Here is a 17,648-nt window from a genome sequence, read left to right on the forward strand (position 1 = left end):
GTCGCAGCAGGAGTAATCTGGGGAGAGCGAGCTGCGGGAGGGAGGTGCGGGACTGGTGGGCATTTTCTGGAATCTCGGGAACAGGCCTATATAGGTCCTGACGTGATCCAAATAGTTATTTTGATCCCAGTATCAGAATAGTGTTGTCCTATACATATATATATATATGTATTTATATATATATATATATATATATATGTATGTATGTATGTATGTATATAGGAAAAATCCATCCTACCACCCGGTGGTAGTTACCCTATATGTCTCATATACTATCATGTATTACTATATATACTACTTTATCATTTTAAATATATCCATATACTATATCTAAGATATTTCAAAGCAAGTTACATGAAAAAATTGCATATGAGCCCATAGTTTTTGTTATATTTGTGAAATACGTACATATTTGTACGTAAAAAAAGAATACTCAAAACTTGGTATATACTACCTAAAAATTAGTATATATACTACATAATCATTGTTATATACTACATACTACACGTAAATACTCTCTATTTCGACGGATACTACATACAACATACAAAACGCAAATGGTGGTAACTACCACTGCTTGTAGGAAACATTTGTCCCATATATATATACTTCCGATCACGATGAACTATATGCATAGGATAAAACTTTTAATGAAATTCCAATTTCAGTTGATTCCAATCCCATGTCCCAATATCATCACATAGCCTATACCATATCAATGTCTTTCCCTTCAAAGATAATGGGAAGACCTTCTTCTTAACTTCATCTCCAGGTAAACCTGCAAGCTTAAATAATCCACAAACTTCATCCACATATATTATGTGCATATCAACATGTAATGTTCCATCTACTCCATAAGGATTAGCCAGCAGTTTCTCTATCATACCCGAAGGAATCTCATAATAAATATTTTCAGTAGGTGCATTAGGTTGAGGAGAAATTCTTTGTGCTTTCGATTGAGTTGAAGATACGCCAAACAATCCCCTCAAATGATGGTTTTCCATAATAACAAGTAACACTAACTTTCAGCATGTAACATAAATTTTTCCATACCAAATTCCACTCACCAGAAGCACTTCAATCCCAGGCAACGGTGCCAAAAAAGAGCCTTAATGACCCACAAGTATAGGGGATCAATTGTATCCCTTTTGATAAGTAAGAGTGTCGAACCCAACGAGGAGCATAAGGAATGACAAGCGGTTTTCAGCATGATATTTTCTGCAGGCACTGAAATTATCAGTAACGAGTAGTTTGATAGCAAGATAATTTGTAAAAGTGATAAGTAGCAAGTGTAATGATAAGTGCTGCAAGGTAGCTCAATCCTTTTTGTTGCAAAGGACAGGCTAGAGCAATCTCTTATAATAGGTAAAATGTCCTTGAGGACACACAGGAATTTCATCTAGTCACTTTCATCATGTTTGTTTGATTTGCGGTTGCTACTTTGATAATTTGATATGTGGGTGGACTGGTGCTTGGGTGTTGTTCTTACATGAACAAACATCCCACTTATCATTAACCCCTCTCGCAAGCATCCACAATTATGAAAGAAGAATTATGATAAAATCTAACCATAGCATTAAACATGTGGATCCAAATGAGCCCCTTACGGAATAGTGCATAAACAAGGGTTTAAGCTTCTGTCACTCTAGCAACCCATAATTTAATAACTACTCCACAATGTATTCCCTTAGGGCGAAAGATGGTGAAGTCTCATGTAGTCGACTTTCACATAACACCACTAAGGGAATCAACAACATACATATCATCAAAATATCGAGCAAAAACCAAATTCACATGATTACTTATGACCAAACTTCTCCCATGTCCTCAAGAACAAAAGCAACTACTCACAAAACATATTCATGCTCAAGATCAGAGGGGTATTAAATAGCATAATAGATCTGAACATATGATCTTCCACCAAATAAACCAACTAGCATCAACTACAAGATGTAATCAACACTACTAGTCACCTAGAGGTACCAACCTAAGGATTTGATGCAAAGATTGAACATAAGATATGAACTAGGGTTTGAGATGTGATGGTGTTGTTGAAGATGTTGATGAAGATTAGCCGTCCCACGATGAGAGGGTTGTTGGTGATGATGATGGCTTCGATTTTCCCCTCCCGGTGGGAAGTATCCCCGACGTAATCTCTCCGCCGGAGAGCAAAAGTGCCCCTGCCTAAGTTCCTCCTCGAGATGGCAGCGCTCCATCCCGAAAGTCCTCTATTTATTTATTTTCTATGGCAAATGGGCTTACATACCGGAAGATGAGCACTAGAGGCTGGCCAGGGGCCCCACTACCCATCAGGGCGCGCTAGGGGGTAGGCGCACCCTGGTGCCTAGTGGGCACGTGGATGGCCCCCTCTAGTACTACTTTTCTCCAATAATTTTTATATATTCCAACATAAATCTCTGTGAAATTTCAGCTCATTTGGAGATGTGTAGAATAGGTATCTGTGGAATAGCTTTTTCAGGTCCAGAATTCCAGCTGTTGGCAATATCCCTCTTCGTGTAAACCTTGCATATTATGCGGGAAAAGGCATTGAAATTACTCCACAAAGTGTTATAATGATTAAAAACACTCTAAACAATAGTAGGAAAACATGATGCAAAATGGACGTATCAATAAGAATGAAAGTTGTGTTTCTTCTAATGAAGAGATTAGGCACAGAGAGAATTTAGTTCATGGTAAGAATGTATCAAGTGTGCCAGTGCGACAGTAATACCAGTTACCTTGTATTGTACTCATAGCATTTGATATGTGTGTTCTGTAGGCGGATCACCCTAAGGTTATGAAACTCCTCCACACATGATTATATTTCATTGTATGGTCCTGCTTCACCATTGCCACAGAGTGGTCGTTTCCAGAATTAAGGTCCTTGGACCAGAACCAAGCATTAAGTTTAATGGATCACCGTTATCTCATATTGTCTTCGGTCCTCATAGATATCTCCACCTGTCACGTTAGAGGTCAAATATTTCCTAAAAATATGTGTTACATGTGTAGGTCTTGAAATCATGTTCCCTGGGCCCTTAAATTGGACAGCACGCATAGAGTTCACCACAGTATATATGACAACATACTAGATAGATCATACTACTATGAATGCAAATGACGACATATAGAATAGGCACAGATGAATCTTACCACTCACTTACATCTCCCATGCCTAAGGAGAATTACTCACACATTATTAGAGGGGAATCAATCACAACAGAGATAAAATCCATGAAAACCATATTGATAATATCGGGAAGATCCACAATAAGATGAAATGGATGATTCAAATAGTCTTGATCTCGAGATGAGATTGAATAGAGTTATAGTTGTTCACACAAATTGGAATTCCTCTAAAAATAGTGAAGGGTGTGTGATGATGATGGAGATGAAAGAACCAAAACTAAGAAGATATCTTCAATGGTTCTTCGGATCACCTCTTCTCTTGTTTTGGATAGTGTGGCGACGGATAGGGATCTCGTCTCCCATCGGCCCCTTCATGGAAGTGTTTTGTATATACATGGTGGAGTTGTTGGCGGTCCATACGACCGCTCCTACAAGCGCTTGCGGTCATATGGAATGCCGTCTTTTGGTCTGGTGTGCCTGATGACTTGAGTCTCTTCATGGAAGTTGCTCCGTTTGACTTGATTTCCAATACTCCTCCCTGGTTTCCTTCCATGTATCAGATTTCCTGCCAAACATTGGGAGATTTTCCCCTCTTTCGAGTGATTAGTGTTAGAGATATCCGAAGAGTAATAGAAATATGGTGAATCCAAGCAAAAATCACTAGGAAAACATCACAAATTCTGGAGCCATCACTAGCCTCCTCCACCGAGGTCCTTTTTAATGGCTAGCCCGTGCGCGTGGACTGGAAAGTCCATTTCCCTCTACTTCCAAATTCTTCCCCTGCCCCCACGCGCCCGACAAACTTTAGCCGGCGGGTGGAAGTGGCCAGTGAAGCCGAGGAAGTAAGACCATGAGGTGGCGTCGTCTTTCGGCTCGTTGGGGTAGAGGATGAACAACACCAGCTTCGCCTCTCGCTGCCCACTATGCCGCGACAAAGTTAGAACGTTCGTGGCGTGACGTGCCAACGGTACTGGAACATGACCATGTCGCTATCATGGGGTGACGTGCACCTGCTGGACGGGTGGCACCTTAATCCGGAGCGGGTCTCAGTGCTGTCGGTGTTCTGGGAATGGGGGTCCCCAGACTTGCAGCCTGCGGCCCATGGCGTGGCTCCGCCAGTGGCCCAATACGACCCGTCTTCATCAACCAACACTCAAGACCCTCACGAGGGTCCAAGCCTCGCGGGGCGGACGGCACAAGGCCTCCTCAGGAGCGGCCTCACCAGGCAGGCTCGCGAGGGAGGCAGAGAGATCAAGGCAAAGGGTACCCTCGCGAGGTTCCCGTGACGCAAGCCATGATGATCAAGGCCAGGCGGGCGCCAGGCCTGCACAGTGTCCTCGTTTCCCCTTTGGTTCTAAGGGGGCAAGCGCAGGCACGGAGTACCGAGGCATCAGGCAAACACTACTAGGAAAAGGGCTTCTAGTGGCGCACTAGTTTTGCCTACTAATGGCGCACTACTGGTGCGCCACTAGCACCACGCCACTAGTATTAAATACAAATGGCGCACCACTGGTGCGCCATTAGTATATGGTATACTAATGACGCACCACGCAGTGCGCCATTAGTATAGCCCAACACGCGCCATTAGTATGCCTCCCAGGGGGCCATATACCCATGTGCTTTGGCATACTAATGGCGCACTTTGGGGTGATGGGCCATTAGTATCCTTTCTACAGTGCGCCATTAGAGTGCTGAGTGGTGCGCCATTAGTATGAATATTAGGGATTTTTTTTCTTTTGTCACATCCTAGCTAGTTCATGCATTAGAGTGTTGCATCATGTCTATTTTTCTCAACAGAAACTTGAAATGGGGATGACAGAACCCCGAGTCCCCTCTGAAACCAACTAGGGTTTACTAAAAATATTTTCAATGAACCTGAAATGCCCTTCTAAAATGTCCATCATTTTTGCCTTGGTTCAGAGCCTCTGCCAAAAGTGGTGCACAATTTTCTAGGTCATCCTAAGGTTTTTGAATTAAATCATAAGTATTTGAGTTTGGGCATTTAAATTATATAAATTATTTTAAATTCTCAAATAATCCCAAACTAAAATGTTCCATGCTGGATATATTCCAGTTAGTGGCCATGAGCAGTTTGGTGATTTTGGGAGTTGTCTAGGTATTTTTAGAAAGTCCACAAAGTTACAGAATAAATAAAAAAGATGAATAAAAGAGAGAGAGAGAGAGGGAACTAACCTGGCAGCCCAACTAGCCAGCCCACCTAGCCGGCCCAACCCAGCAGCCGCTCCAGCGAGCTGCTTGCCTTCGCCAGGCAGGCAGGCAGGTGCTTGACGGCGGCACCAGCGCGCGCCACGCAGCTGCCCGCCGCCCTGCTTCCTCCCCTCGCCTCTCTGCTAGCCTGGACGACCTCAACGTCATGCCCCGAACCCCCTGGACACCTCACTCGCTCACCTGCCTCTCTCCCTTGCTCTCCCACGCCATGGCCGACGCCACCGCAACCGCACCGTCGCCGTAGTCGCGCTCTCCGTCGTCCTTGCGCCGTGCCGTCGTGTCCAGGAGCTCCGCCGCCCTCCTCTTCTTCGAGCTAGCCGAGCCCCGAGCGCTCGCTTGCCCCGAAGCCTCTGCACCAACCTCGCCCGACTCCGCCGTCGCCGGAGATCCCCTTCGACGTCACCGCCGCACCAGCTCGTCCCCGACCGCGCCATTTGCTTCCTCAAGATCGCCGTGAGCCCAGCTACCTCTCCCCCCTTTCCTTTCTCGCTTCCGAGCCCCGTAGCGACTGCACGAAGCTCACCCGCACGCGCCGCCACAGAGCTCGTCGCTGACGTGACTCCAGCCACCCACTGGCCACACCACCATGTCCAACACACTCACCGCACTCGCAGGAACCCGTAGCACCTCACCACGAGCCTCGCCGTGTCCCGTAGCTTCGGGTTCATCATCACCCGAACTCCGGCGACCGCCAAGGTCGTCGCCGGCGCCGTTTCCGGCCACCCCGAGCTCAACCAACACCACCAAGAGCTGCGGCTAGCTCCCAGCTACACGTAGATACCCTCCGCGGCTCTTTTGGTCGCCGGAATACACAAAACCACTCTCGCCGCCGCGTTCGGCCTCGCCGGCGGTTAAACGCCAGCGAGTTGACCCTGCTAACCCCTCGTTTGACCACGGGTGGGCCCAGTTTGACCCTCCTGGGTCAATGACAGGTGGGGCCCAGCCCTGTTAACTAATCAGGATTAGTTTTAATTAATATTGAGTTAAACTAATTACACTGACACACGGGACCCACTAGTTAGGGTTGACCTGGACAGTTCCGTTGACCGCTGACGTCATCCTGACGTAATGCTGACGCAATAATTTATTTACTGGAATTATTTTTATACAGGAAATTCCAGTAAATACCACAAACTTTAAAAAATCATAGAAATTAATCGGTAACTCCAAATGCAAAGTTTTATATATGAAAAATAATCAGAAAAATCCAATCTATCCATCTTTACTGGTTTCATGCATGTTTAAGCAAGCTAACCTGATGTTTAGTGCAGAACAAGATAAACCACTTAAAGGGGCCATTTATGAGTTTGAACTTGAATCTTTGATTCAAAATGGTTCAAACCCATCTGGTCTTAGTTGCATTAGCCTAATACACTCATTTTGCCATGTCTCATGCATGCATCATATTGTTGCATATTGTTTGGTGATGTTGTGTATCGATGCTCTTTGCGGCAGGATCTACCCCCGAGGAGTACCACGATTACCCTAGAGAAGATCAATATCAGTGCATCGACCCATCAGGCAAGCAACCAACCATTTGATCATATCGATACAATCCCATGTTCTCGCTTCTGCTCTCTTTTACTGCATTAAGACAACGCGATTCAAACTGCTGAGTGCTACGGTAGTTGAACCCATTTCCTCTGCATGACCTATCATTGCCACAGTAACTAGATGAAACCCACTAGCATGTGTAGGAGTTGATTGAGCCATATGTATGTGTTGTTCCTACCTTGCTATGCCTGCTATGCTTAGAGTCGTGTGAGGTCTGGTTCATCTGGGTGATGGGCTGGAGTGAAATGATCATGCCGGTAATGAGGGTGATGTGTTGAACACGATTTGGTAAAGGTATCGATGAGAGGCCATGTAGGAGTACATGGTGGGTTGTTTCATTGAAGCCGACCTTAAGCACTGAGATCTGCATGTGTGATTTAAGATTTAGCTACTACCATGCATTGGGCCCGAAACCAATGGACCCTCTCGGCTTCTTATTCACCCTAGTCCTCTGTCCAGGAGTTGCAAGTAGTTTCTGGTGTTTGTAGCTTACTGGAGGCTGTGGGCAGCGTTGACCCGCGGGGTGGGCTGTGATGCGGTAGGTACGTGGCCGGGTATGCCGGGCACCCGTTAGGTGTCTCGGAACCGTGTACACATCGTTCGGGGCCGTATGTGGAAACCTCGGCCGGACTCCCTGCGGATGGAACCTGAATAGGCGATAAACCTGGACTAGAGACTTAGGTGTTTAGGTAGGTCGTGGCCGACACCCACGTTGGGCTTCCGCTTGAAGGTTGCCGAGTACATGTCGTGTAAACGGCGGTAAGTGGCGAGAGCGTGTATGAAGAAGTACACCCCTGCAGGGTTAACATTATCTATTCGAATAGCCGCGTCCGCGGTAAAGGACTACTTGGTTGCCTATACAGTTCATAGACAAGTAAATGGATACTACTAAAATCCTCAAGATAAGCGTGAGTGCCGAGGATGGCTCTTCCGTAGGAAGACGGAGGTGGATCCTCGGTAGTGTATTGAGTTGGTGTGTAGTGGACTCGTGTGCGCAAAACCATTTCAAGTTGGTGTCTCGTAGGATAGCTTAGCCAAGAGTCAAATCTGGCTTGCTGCAATAACCCCACCAACCCTTCTTGATAATGTGCATGTATGTAGGATCTGATGTAAGTCTTGCTGAGTACCTTTGTACTCATGTTGCTTTAACTTACATTTTTCAGAAGACACTGCAACCTCTTCTGATGGGTTCTTCGTAGACGTTGACATCGATGAGTAGATTGAGGCCCAGGTGGTGATCCTGTGCTTGTGAAGGACCATGTAGTATAGCCAGGCTTCCCCAAGCCTCTTTTATTTTACTAGTTGTCTGTACTCAGACAAGTTACTTCCGCTGTTGGCTTGTATGCTTGTATGACTTGAATGTGGGTCGTGTGACTTGAATGTGGGTCGTGTGACCCGTACTTGTGTGTGTGCTATGTATGGCTCTCTGAGCCTTTAAATAAAGTACTTGTGTCGTAGAGTCATGTTGTGATGCCTTGTTGTATTTGCACATATCGAGCATATTGTGTGTATGATTGAAATGCTTGGTATGTGTGGGATCTGACTATCTAGTTGTTTATCCTTAGTAGCCTCTCTTACCGGGAAATGTCTCCTAGTGCTTCCACTGAGCCTTGGTAGCTTGCTACTGCTCCGGATCACTTAGGCTGGCCGGCATGTGTCCTTCTTCGTTCTGTGTCTGTCCCTTCGGGGAAATGTCACAAGATGGATACCGGAGTCCTGTTAGCCCGCTACAGCCCGGTTTACCGGAGTCCTGCTAGCCCAGTGCTACAGCCCGGATTCACTCGTTGATGACCAACACGTTCGATGCTGGGTCATGGATGCCTGTCCCTGTAAGTTTGTGCCACTTTGGGTTCACAACTAGCCATGTCAGCCCGGGTTCTTTGTCATATGGATGCTAGCGACACTATCATATACGTGAGCCAAAAGGCGCAAACGGTCCCGGGCCAGGTAAGGTGGCACCCGTGGGAATACCGTGCGTGAGGCCGCAAAGTGATATGATGTGTTACATGCTAGATCGATGTGGCATCGAGTCGGGCTCCTGACATCTTTTCTGATTTTTGCATAGGTTACAAAATATATTATTGGACAGAATAGAGACAGCACCACACAACAATAGCAGATTCATCGAATACAATAGAAAATTAGTCTCCAAATACAATTCATCATAATAGTCTCCGAAGACCGAACAAAGATAGAACATTACAAGTCTCGAGACCGCGAGTAGCGAGTTTGTCTTCACATTACAGGTCGATATCAATCATCTAAACTACCATCACATAGAAGAGAGTTGCGGTCATCACGATGAGCATCATCGTGATGAAACTGGTCTTCATCCGGTTCCTCCAACGCTCCCTCCTCTCTCCCACTAGATAGCGCGCGTATCTAGATTCCGCCTCCGCCCTAGTGGTGTACCCTTTGTAACTGTTACCGCTGAAACGATGAACCTGTCTCCGACACTCCTCCCAGTTGTCATAGACTCCGGGAACCTTACCCTTGTACATGACATACAACGGCATCTCTATGCACAAGCCAAACAACAGAAAATACATAAGCAATATATAAGTATGCAACAAAAGGATCGGAAGAGAAAAGCAAGACATTAGTAGCACGATTCATGGTCCTAGTAATAAATAACATCGATTACATCAAAGTTGAATGACTGTCCAAACCAAAGAGACATACAAGTTCATTAAAGTTTAATTACAACATGAGCTAATCGATGTTTCAGAACTACAAATAGCATCACTACTTTCGACTCGACTCATGGGACCGGAGCATGGATCAAGCCGCTGTCTTTCGTGATGGTCATGAAGTCGCGGTTGTTGTCAGCCTACATTTGTAGCGGTGTGTCTATCTCACTGTTGGACGGTTGATATCTGAGGTAGAACTGCCCCGAGGTACGAAGGACATCTTGATGGATGATTTCTCCAAACTCCGACTGGATGTGAAAGAATTCTTGTCGGAGGTCCGCGTCCTGGATTGCTGCCAAGCTTGCGGCCCAATCTTTGAGATTATTTGGTAGCAGAAGGTGATTATGGTCCCGTACGATTGCCTGCATGTGATGGAGGGCGTAGTAGGCATTGTCGGTGTCAAAACCGGCGGATCTCGGGTAGGGGGTCCCGAACTGTGCGTCTAGGCGGATGGTAACAGGAGACAAGGGACACGATGTTTTACCAAGGTTCGGGCCCTCTTAATGGAGGTAAAACCCTACGTCCTGCTCGATTAATATTGATGATGTGTGTTACAAGAGTGGATCTACCACGAGATCAAGGAGGCTAAACCCTAGAAGCTAGCCTATGGTATGATTGTTGTCCGTCATATGGACTAAAGCCATCCGGTTTATATAGACACCGGAGAGGGCTAGGGTTACACAAAGTCGGTTACAATGGTAGGAGATCTACATATCCGTATCGCCAAGCTTGCCTTCCATGCCAAGGAAAGTCCCATCCGGACACGGGACGAAGTCTTCAATCTCGTATCTTCATAATCTTGGAGTCCGGCCGACAATGATAGTTCGGCTATCCGGACACCCCCTAGTCCGGGACTCCCTTAGTAGCCCCCGAACCGGGCTTCAGCGACGACGAGTCCGACGCGTATATTGTCTTCGGCGTTGCAAGGTGGGTTCTCCTTCAAACTTCATGTTCCTGTCGAATAGTGTCCGGCTTCCTTATAAATGTTGCGCTCCTTTGCTTCTACGCCCAATAATGGCCTTCTTCCACGTGTCGTATGAATGCGAAAAGCTAGGGTATTTTTACATTTTACCCCCTAGCCATGCGAACGAGCCGCCTATAAGAGAGGCGAGGATCTAGATCCAGCTCACACCATCCTCCATCCGCAAGTTCTCATCGAAGCGCCTCTGACAAAAATCCATTCCATCATGGATAGTCGACGCGGCTCCTCCTCTCGCGCTCCCAGCCCTAAGCCAGGAGATTGGGGGAGATGCTTAGTTCCACACAGCGAGCTAGTGGCGCTCCAAACCGAGTGATATCTTCCCCCAGCTTTGATGGTTCCGGTTCGAGCCGGACTGGCCACCTTCAGGGGTGGAAAGCAGGCGGAGAGCATCCCCAACCCTTCCAAATGAGAGCGGGTATGCTTCGTCCCCTATCTAGTAAGGGGACTCGGATTTCCCATACATCCGTTTCTCCGGGGGCTCCTGGAGTTTTACGGACTCCAGCTTCACCACCTCACACCTACCTCCATTTTGCACATCGCGGGCTTTGTAGCTCTTTGCGAGCTGTTCCTGGGCATCGAGCCCCATTTTGCGCTGTGGAAGAGATTGTTTTGCCTCGTACCCCGTTCTTACGAGGGGTCGATATATCAAGTGGGCGGAGCCGAAATATGGCGCATCGCCGGGACCGGATATCTATCCGGCACCCCAAGAAGGCGTCCGAAGACTGGCCTTTAGAATGGTTCTACATGGAGGACACCCCTCTGCCGGATCCAGTTCGGATCGGCCTCCCGGAGTTAAGCAATGCTCCCTTGAAGAAACGCCTGAGTTGGCGCCCGCGGAGCCCTCAACGGGAGGATGATGGGAGCGTCCATTATCTGGTGGGCCGGATTAGGTTACTGGCCCACTCCGGATTGACCATGATTGGAATCATGGCCACGTGCATTATGCGAGGGGTGCAGCCACTCCAATATAGGGGCCACCCTATGTGGGATTTCAACGGGGAAGATGACGCCACCCGTCATGGCCGCAGAGGGCCGGGCTCGGCAGCCGATCTGGCAAAGATCCTGTCCGGCTTGTACAAGGGGGAGGAGGAGGACTTCCTCCGCATGAATCCATTGAATGGATTCTCCATGAATAACCCTCGGAGCTGGGTAAGCGGATGTTTATCTACCCGATCCATACTTCCAAAGTCAAGTATCTTACTTCGTGATTTCGACGCAGGAGCTGCGCCGGGACATGGAGGGCATACAAAGCCTAACTCCACAGCCCGAGGATCCGGAACGATCCCTTGATCCGGCCTCCGAAGAGGATCCGGACATAAAGGTGGAGCTGATCGACAGGGTGTTCCACCAACTTAGCATGGATAATGCCCTAGTCGCCATTACGGCTGACTACCCCGGTTTGTTTCCGGCCTCCCAGGTGACTACGACCGAGGTCTTGACACCATCATTTGATACATGCTCAATTCTGACCATCCTATACTGATGGTGCATCGCAGGAGGTGCCTTTGAGGCGGGAAGCCGAACATGCGGCGGCTGAGCAGCAAGGGTCAGTTCGGCCCAGCAGGCGGAAGAGGAGTGCGACGCAAATCGAAACGTCGCCGCAACGGTACGAAGCACCGTTGTTTTTAAGGGAAGGATCCCTAGGAGGTATATTAATGCTCATAACTTTTCCAGGAGAAAGAGCGCTCGCCAGACAGTGTCCGGAGAGGTTGCCAATCAAGCCTCCGCCAGCCATGCTCCATCGCGTGGTCCGGAAGGGGAGGCGAACACAAGGCATGAGCCGGATGTTCCTCCAACGGAGGATGCCGACAGGCTGTCCGCCACCCGGTCTGAGGTGGAGCGCGCCATGAATCACAGGCGTCGCCGGACAGTTCTTCGTGGCGCGTGTTTCTCCCCGGAGGCGTTGAATGACTTTGAAGCGGGAGACGCGCACCTCCGTGCCGCTCAAGATGGTTTAACCAGAGCCACGGAGCAGTATGTGAAGGACATACGGGTAATTAATTTTAATAGTTATATATGCAAGTAGCCCCCGAGACTTAAAATAGTTAAAATAACTGATTTAAGGATCATTTATTATGCGGGATCTTACGGAGAAGAATACCCACCTATCCCAGGAGCTTCAAGAGTGCAAGGCCCAACTTGAGGCCGCACTAGCCGCCACAGGGGGAGCCACAGAGACCCCCGCTGGTAATACGTACTTCAAAAAGATAAGTAGTTAACAAAGTGTGGCGTGTGCGTAAATCTGACAATAATATTGCAGAGGGCGCCGGACTAGATCCGGACAAGCAACAGCTACTGCATCAGCTAAAGGCCGGCGAGAGGGTGCTTATGAAGGTGCAGCAGGAGAGGAACAAGCTCCAGGATGCCCACACCCAGCTAGGAGAAGAGCTGAAAGGTGTTCAGGCCTAGCTGTTTGGCTCCGTGAAGGAGAATCAGCGGCTTCGTCGCGGCATTTATAGTAAGTGCTTGAGCAAATTCCTTTGAAAAGAAGAATTCGGCGAGGAAGTCGATTGACAGAAATGTGTCTTTAGGTGTGCTCACAGGTCGCCCTGCGGAGGAAATGCCCGGTTCAATGGGTGACCAACTTCCCGAGCTGGTGCAACTGCTCGAACGTGTTCAGCAGGCGATGAGTGGCGTCGTTCAGGCCTTATGGCCTTCCGTCTCCCTACCTGAGGGCCTTGGAGGGCTTGCTAAGAAGCTTTAGGGAGTACGGCGACGCCTCGGTCTATGGAAGATATCGGCCTGCCGTCAAGGGGACAGGGAGGCCTGGGCCATGGTGAAGACGCGGTACCCGAAGGCTGACCCAAACCACATGGCCGAGGTCGGACCTGTGGGGCCTGATGGGAAGGAGATCCCTGTGAGCTTGATGTACGGCCAAGTAGAGCTGGCCGCGAAATATTCCCAACAGGACTGTAAATTAGACAGCCTGTTAGATGGGATTGAAGAGGATTACAATCAGTCAGTTTGACGATGTAATTTAAAATGACATGTAAAATGCCTTCTAGCCGGATTGTAGATCGTTTGTCTTTGCGGACCTTTTCGCTTCAACCTCGGGACCCAACAGTCCGGAGTGTGTCCGAATACCCTTACAGTTATAAAAGAATCGGGGCATGCATGGAGACAAGGCGTCGGGGCCATAATTGCTTTATCAGACAAGTGCCCAACTAGCTATGTTATATTACATGGTTAGTAAGAAACATCTTCCAGGGAGAATAGTTCCGTTAAGGGTTCCTTTCCCTGGGAGGCATGCCCTAAAGTGCATGTCCGGACTGCGAAAATAGCAGAAAAAGCATCTGGGGGCAGATAAATAAGTAAGTAATAAATCATCTTTCAAGTCACCGATCGAATATTCTCTTAAGAACGCTAGCTTTCGGCTTCAGCCAGTCTGAGGTACACATCCGGCTGACCCGGCAGTAACAATCGCAGAGGTGCTCCCTTTACCTCCTAGCCGAACAATCGGGAACGTAGGGGTAAGCACAGGAGCCAGGCAACCCAGCTTGGCCAAAACTTAAGTCATATCGATGCATATAATGGTGAATAAAAGGTACATGCGGAAGTATAACACATGTGTTGGGCATGAAGCCCATGTAAATAAGCTTCTGTTAAAGAAGCCCCCAGGTATAATGAGTGCTAGGAGCACATCAAGTGTGTGCAAATCAATGCGCAAATCAGCCTATAAAAGGTATTGAAAAAAAAGTGGGAAGAAGGAGGGGGACAAGAGGCAGTGAAAATGTAAAAAGGTGGACGGAGGAGTGAGACGAACTCTGAGTCCAGCGTTAGGCGTAGAATCTTCGGAGACGGGCTCCGTTCCATGGGTTCGGCTCGAGTCGATTGTCAGATGCGTTACATAGATGGTACGCTCTGCCGGTCAGGACTTGGTCGATGATGAAGGGACCTTCCCATTTGGGCTGAAGTTTGTCCTTTTTCTTGTCCAGCAGGCGTAGAACAAGTTCGCCAACATTGTAAGTTTTGGCCCGTACTTCTCTGCTTTGATACCTTCGAGCCTGCTGCTGATAGAATGCGGAACGAGCTTTTGCCACGTCCCTCTCCTCTTCTAAGGCGTCCAAACTGTCCTGCCGATCCAACTCGGCTTCTCTTTCTTCGTACATGCGCACGCGAGGTGAGTCATGAATTATATCGCAGGGCAGAACTGCCTCTGTGTCGTACACCATAAAAATGGTGTGAATCCGGTAGTTCGGTTTGGCGTGGTCCGCAGCCCCCAGAGTACGGAGTCGAGCTCCTCTACCCAGTGTGTGTTAGATTCCTTGAGGGACCGCACTAGTCTGGGTTTGATGCCGCTCATGATTAGACCATTTGCTCGCTCGACTTGACCGTTAGTTTGGGGGTGATAGACTGAAGCGTAGTCGAGCTTGATGCCCATGTTTTTGCACCAGAGTTTAACCTCGTCGGCCGTGAAATTCGTGCCGTTATCAGTGATGATGCTGTGGGGGACGCCAAAACGGTGTACTACCCCGAATATGAAGTCTATCACAGGTCCGGATTCTGCCGTTTTAGCCGGCTTGGCCTCAATCCATTTGGTGAATTTGTCCACCATGACCAATAAGTATTTGTGCTTGTGGGTTCCCCCTTTAAGGGGTCCAACCATGTCAAGCCCCCAGACCGCGAACGGCCAAGTGATGGGTAATAGTTTTGAGGGCGGTGGGTGGCATGTGGCTCTGATTAGCAAAGAGCTGGCAACCAATGCATCGTTGGACTAAGTCCTGAGCATCTGCCCGGGCCGTCGGCCAATAAAATCCTGTACGAAAGGCCTTGCCTACAAGGGCCCGGGCTGCAGCGTGGTGCCCGCCGAGTCCGGCGTGAATTTCAGCCAGGAGATTTCGCCCTTCCTCTTCGGAGATACACCTTTGAAGGACTCCGGTTGTGCTTTTTTTATAAAGTTCTCCCTCATGGACCTTGTAGGCTTTAGATCGCCGAACTATGCAGCGGGCCTCATTTTGGTCTTCGGGAAGTTCCTGCCTAATTAAGTAGGCTAGGAATGGTTCCGTCCACGGGGCAATTACTGCCATTATTTCGTGGGCTGAAGGTGTTATTTCATTGGCTGAGCCGCCGATTGTGTCAGAGTGGTCTGAGTTAGGTGATGCAGCTGGCTCCGGATTGTTATTTCCGGACTCCTCTTCCCATAATACGGATGGCTTAAAGAGCTGTTCCAGGAATATGTTTGGAGGGACGGCGTCGCGTTTTGCGCCGATGCGTGCCAACACGTCTGCTGCCTGGTTATTATCCCGGGCTACATGGTGGAATTCGAGTCCTTCGAACCGAGCTGACATTTTTAGGATGGCGTTGCAGTAAGCTGCCATTTTTGGATCTTTGGCGTCAAAGTCACCATTTACTTGGGATATTGCGAGGTTTGAATCCCCGCGCACCTCTAGGCGTTGAATGCCCATGGAGATTGCCATCCGGAGGCCGTGTAGAAGGGCCTCGTATTCGGCTACGTTGTTGGAGTCCATGTACATTATTTGAAGTACGTATTGGACTGTGTCTCCAGTTGGGGACGTCAAGACGACGCCAGCCCCCGAGCCAGCCAACATTTTGGATCCGTCGAAATGCATGATCCAATTGGACTACACGTTGTACTCTTTAGGGAGTTCGGCTTCGGTCCATTCGGCGACGAAGTCAGCCAGAACTTGCGACTTTATAGCTCGCCGTGGTTTGTAGGTTATGTCAAATGGTAAGAGCTCAATGGCCCATTTTGCAATCCTGCCCGTTGCGTTGCGATTGTTTATAATATCGTTGACAGGTACTTCGGAGGCCACCGTTATGGAACACTCTTGAAAGTACTATCACAGCTTCCGGGATGCCATGAACATCGCATACGCTATCTTTTGATAATGTGGGTACCGGGACTTACATGGAGTTAAGACAGTGGATACGTAGTACACTGGTAGTGCACTGGTATTTGAAGAGGGAATCTGTGCCCTTCTGTTTCTCGTTCGACGACGAGTACCGCGCTGACAACTTGATGTGTTGCTGCGATATATAATAACATAGGTTCGCCCAGGTTAGGTGCGGCTAGGACCGGATTTGTTGCCAGTATGGCCTTGATTTCTTCGAGTCCGGTCGTGGCAGCATACGTCCATTCGAAGTGTTCGGTGCGCCGGAGGAGGCGATAGAGGGGCAGAGCCTTTTCTCCCAAACGGGAGATGAAGCGGCTTAGAGCCGCTACACACCCAGTTAGTTTTTGTATTTGCTTGAGGTCTTTTGGGATATCCAATTGTGACAGAGCTCGGATCTTGGCGGGGTTTGCTTCAATTCCTCTACCGGATACAATGAAGCCCAAAAGCTTTCCGCCTGGTACTCCGAAGACACATTTTTTCGGGTTGAGCTTAATGTCATATGCTTGGAGGTTGTCAAATGTCACCCTCAAGTCGTCTACTAGAGTTTCGACGTGTTTGGTCTTGACGACCACATCGTCTACATATGCCTCTACTCTTTTGCCTATCTGGGTAGCCAGACATGTCTGAATCATGCACTAATATGTTGCGCCGGCGTTTTTGAGTCCGAAGGGCATTGTGTTGAAGCAGAATGGCCCATATGGAGTAATGAATGCCGTTGCGGCCTGGTCTTTTTCCGCCATCTTGATTTGATGGTATCCGGAGTATGCGTCGAGGAAGCACAATGAATCGTGCCCTGCGGTAGCATCGATGATTTGGTTAATGCGAGGGAGAGGGAAAGGGTCCTTTGGACAGGCCTTGTTAAGGTCGTTGAAATCGACGCAGAGGCGCCAGGATTTGGCCTTTTTTGGTACCATTACTAGGTTGGCTAGCCAGTCTGGATGTTTTATATCTCTGATGAATCCGGCTTCTAAGAGTTTGGCTAGCTCTTCTCCCATTGCCTGTCTTTTGGGTTCGGAAAATCACCGAAGAGCTTGTTTGACTGGCTTGAATCCTTTTAGGATATTTAGGCTGTGCTCTGCCAGCCTGCGTGGGATTCCTGGCATGTCTGAAGGGTGCCAGGCAAAAATGTCCCAATTTTCCAGGAGGAATTCTCGTAGTGCGGCTTCTACATCAAGATTTAATTGTGCCCCAATGGAGGCCGTCTTTGTG

Source organism: Triticum dicoccoides, chromosome 2B (assembly GCF_002162155.2).
Source record: "Triticum dicoccoides isolate Atlit2015 ecotype Zavitan chromosome 2B, WEW_v2.0, whole genome shotgun sequence".
Classification (NCBI taxonomy): Eukaryota; Viridiplantae; Streptophyta; class Magnoliopsida; order Poales; family Poaceae; genus Triticum; species Triticum dicoccoides.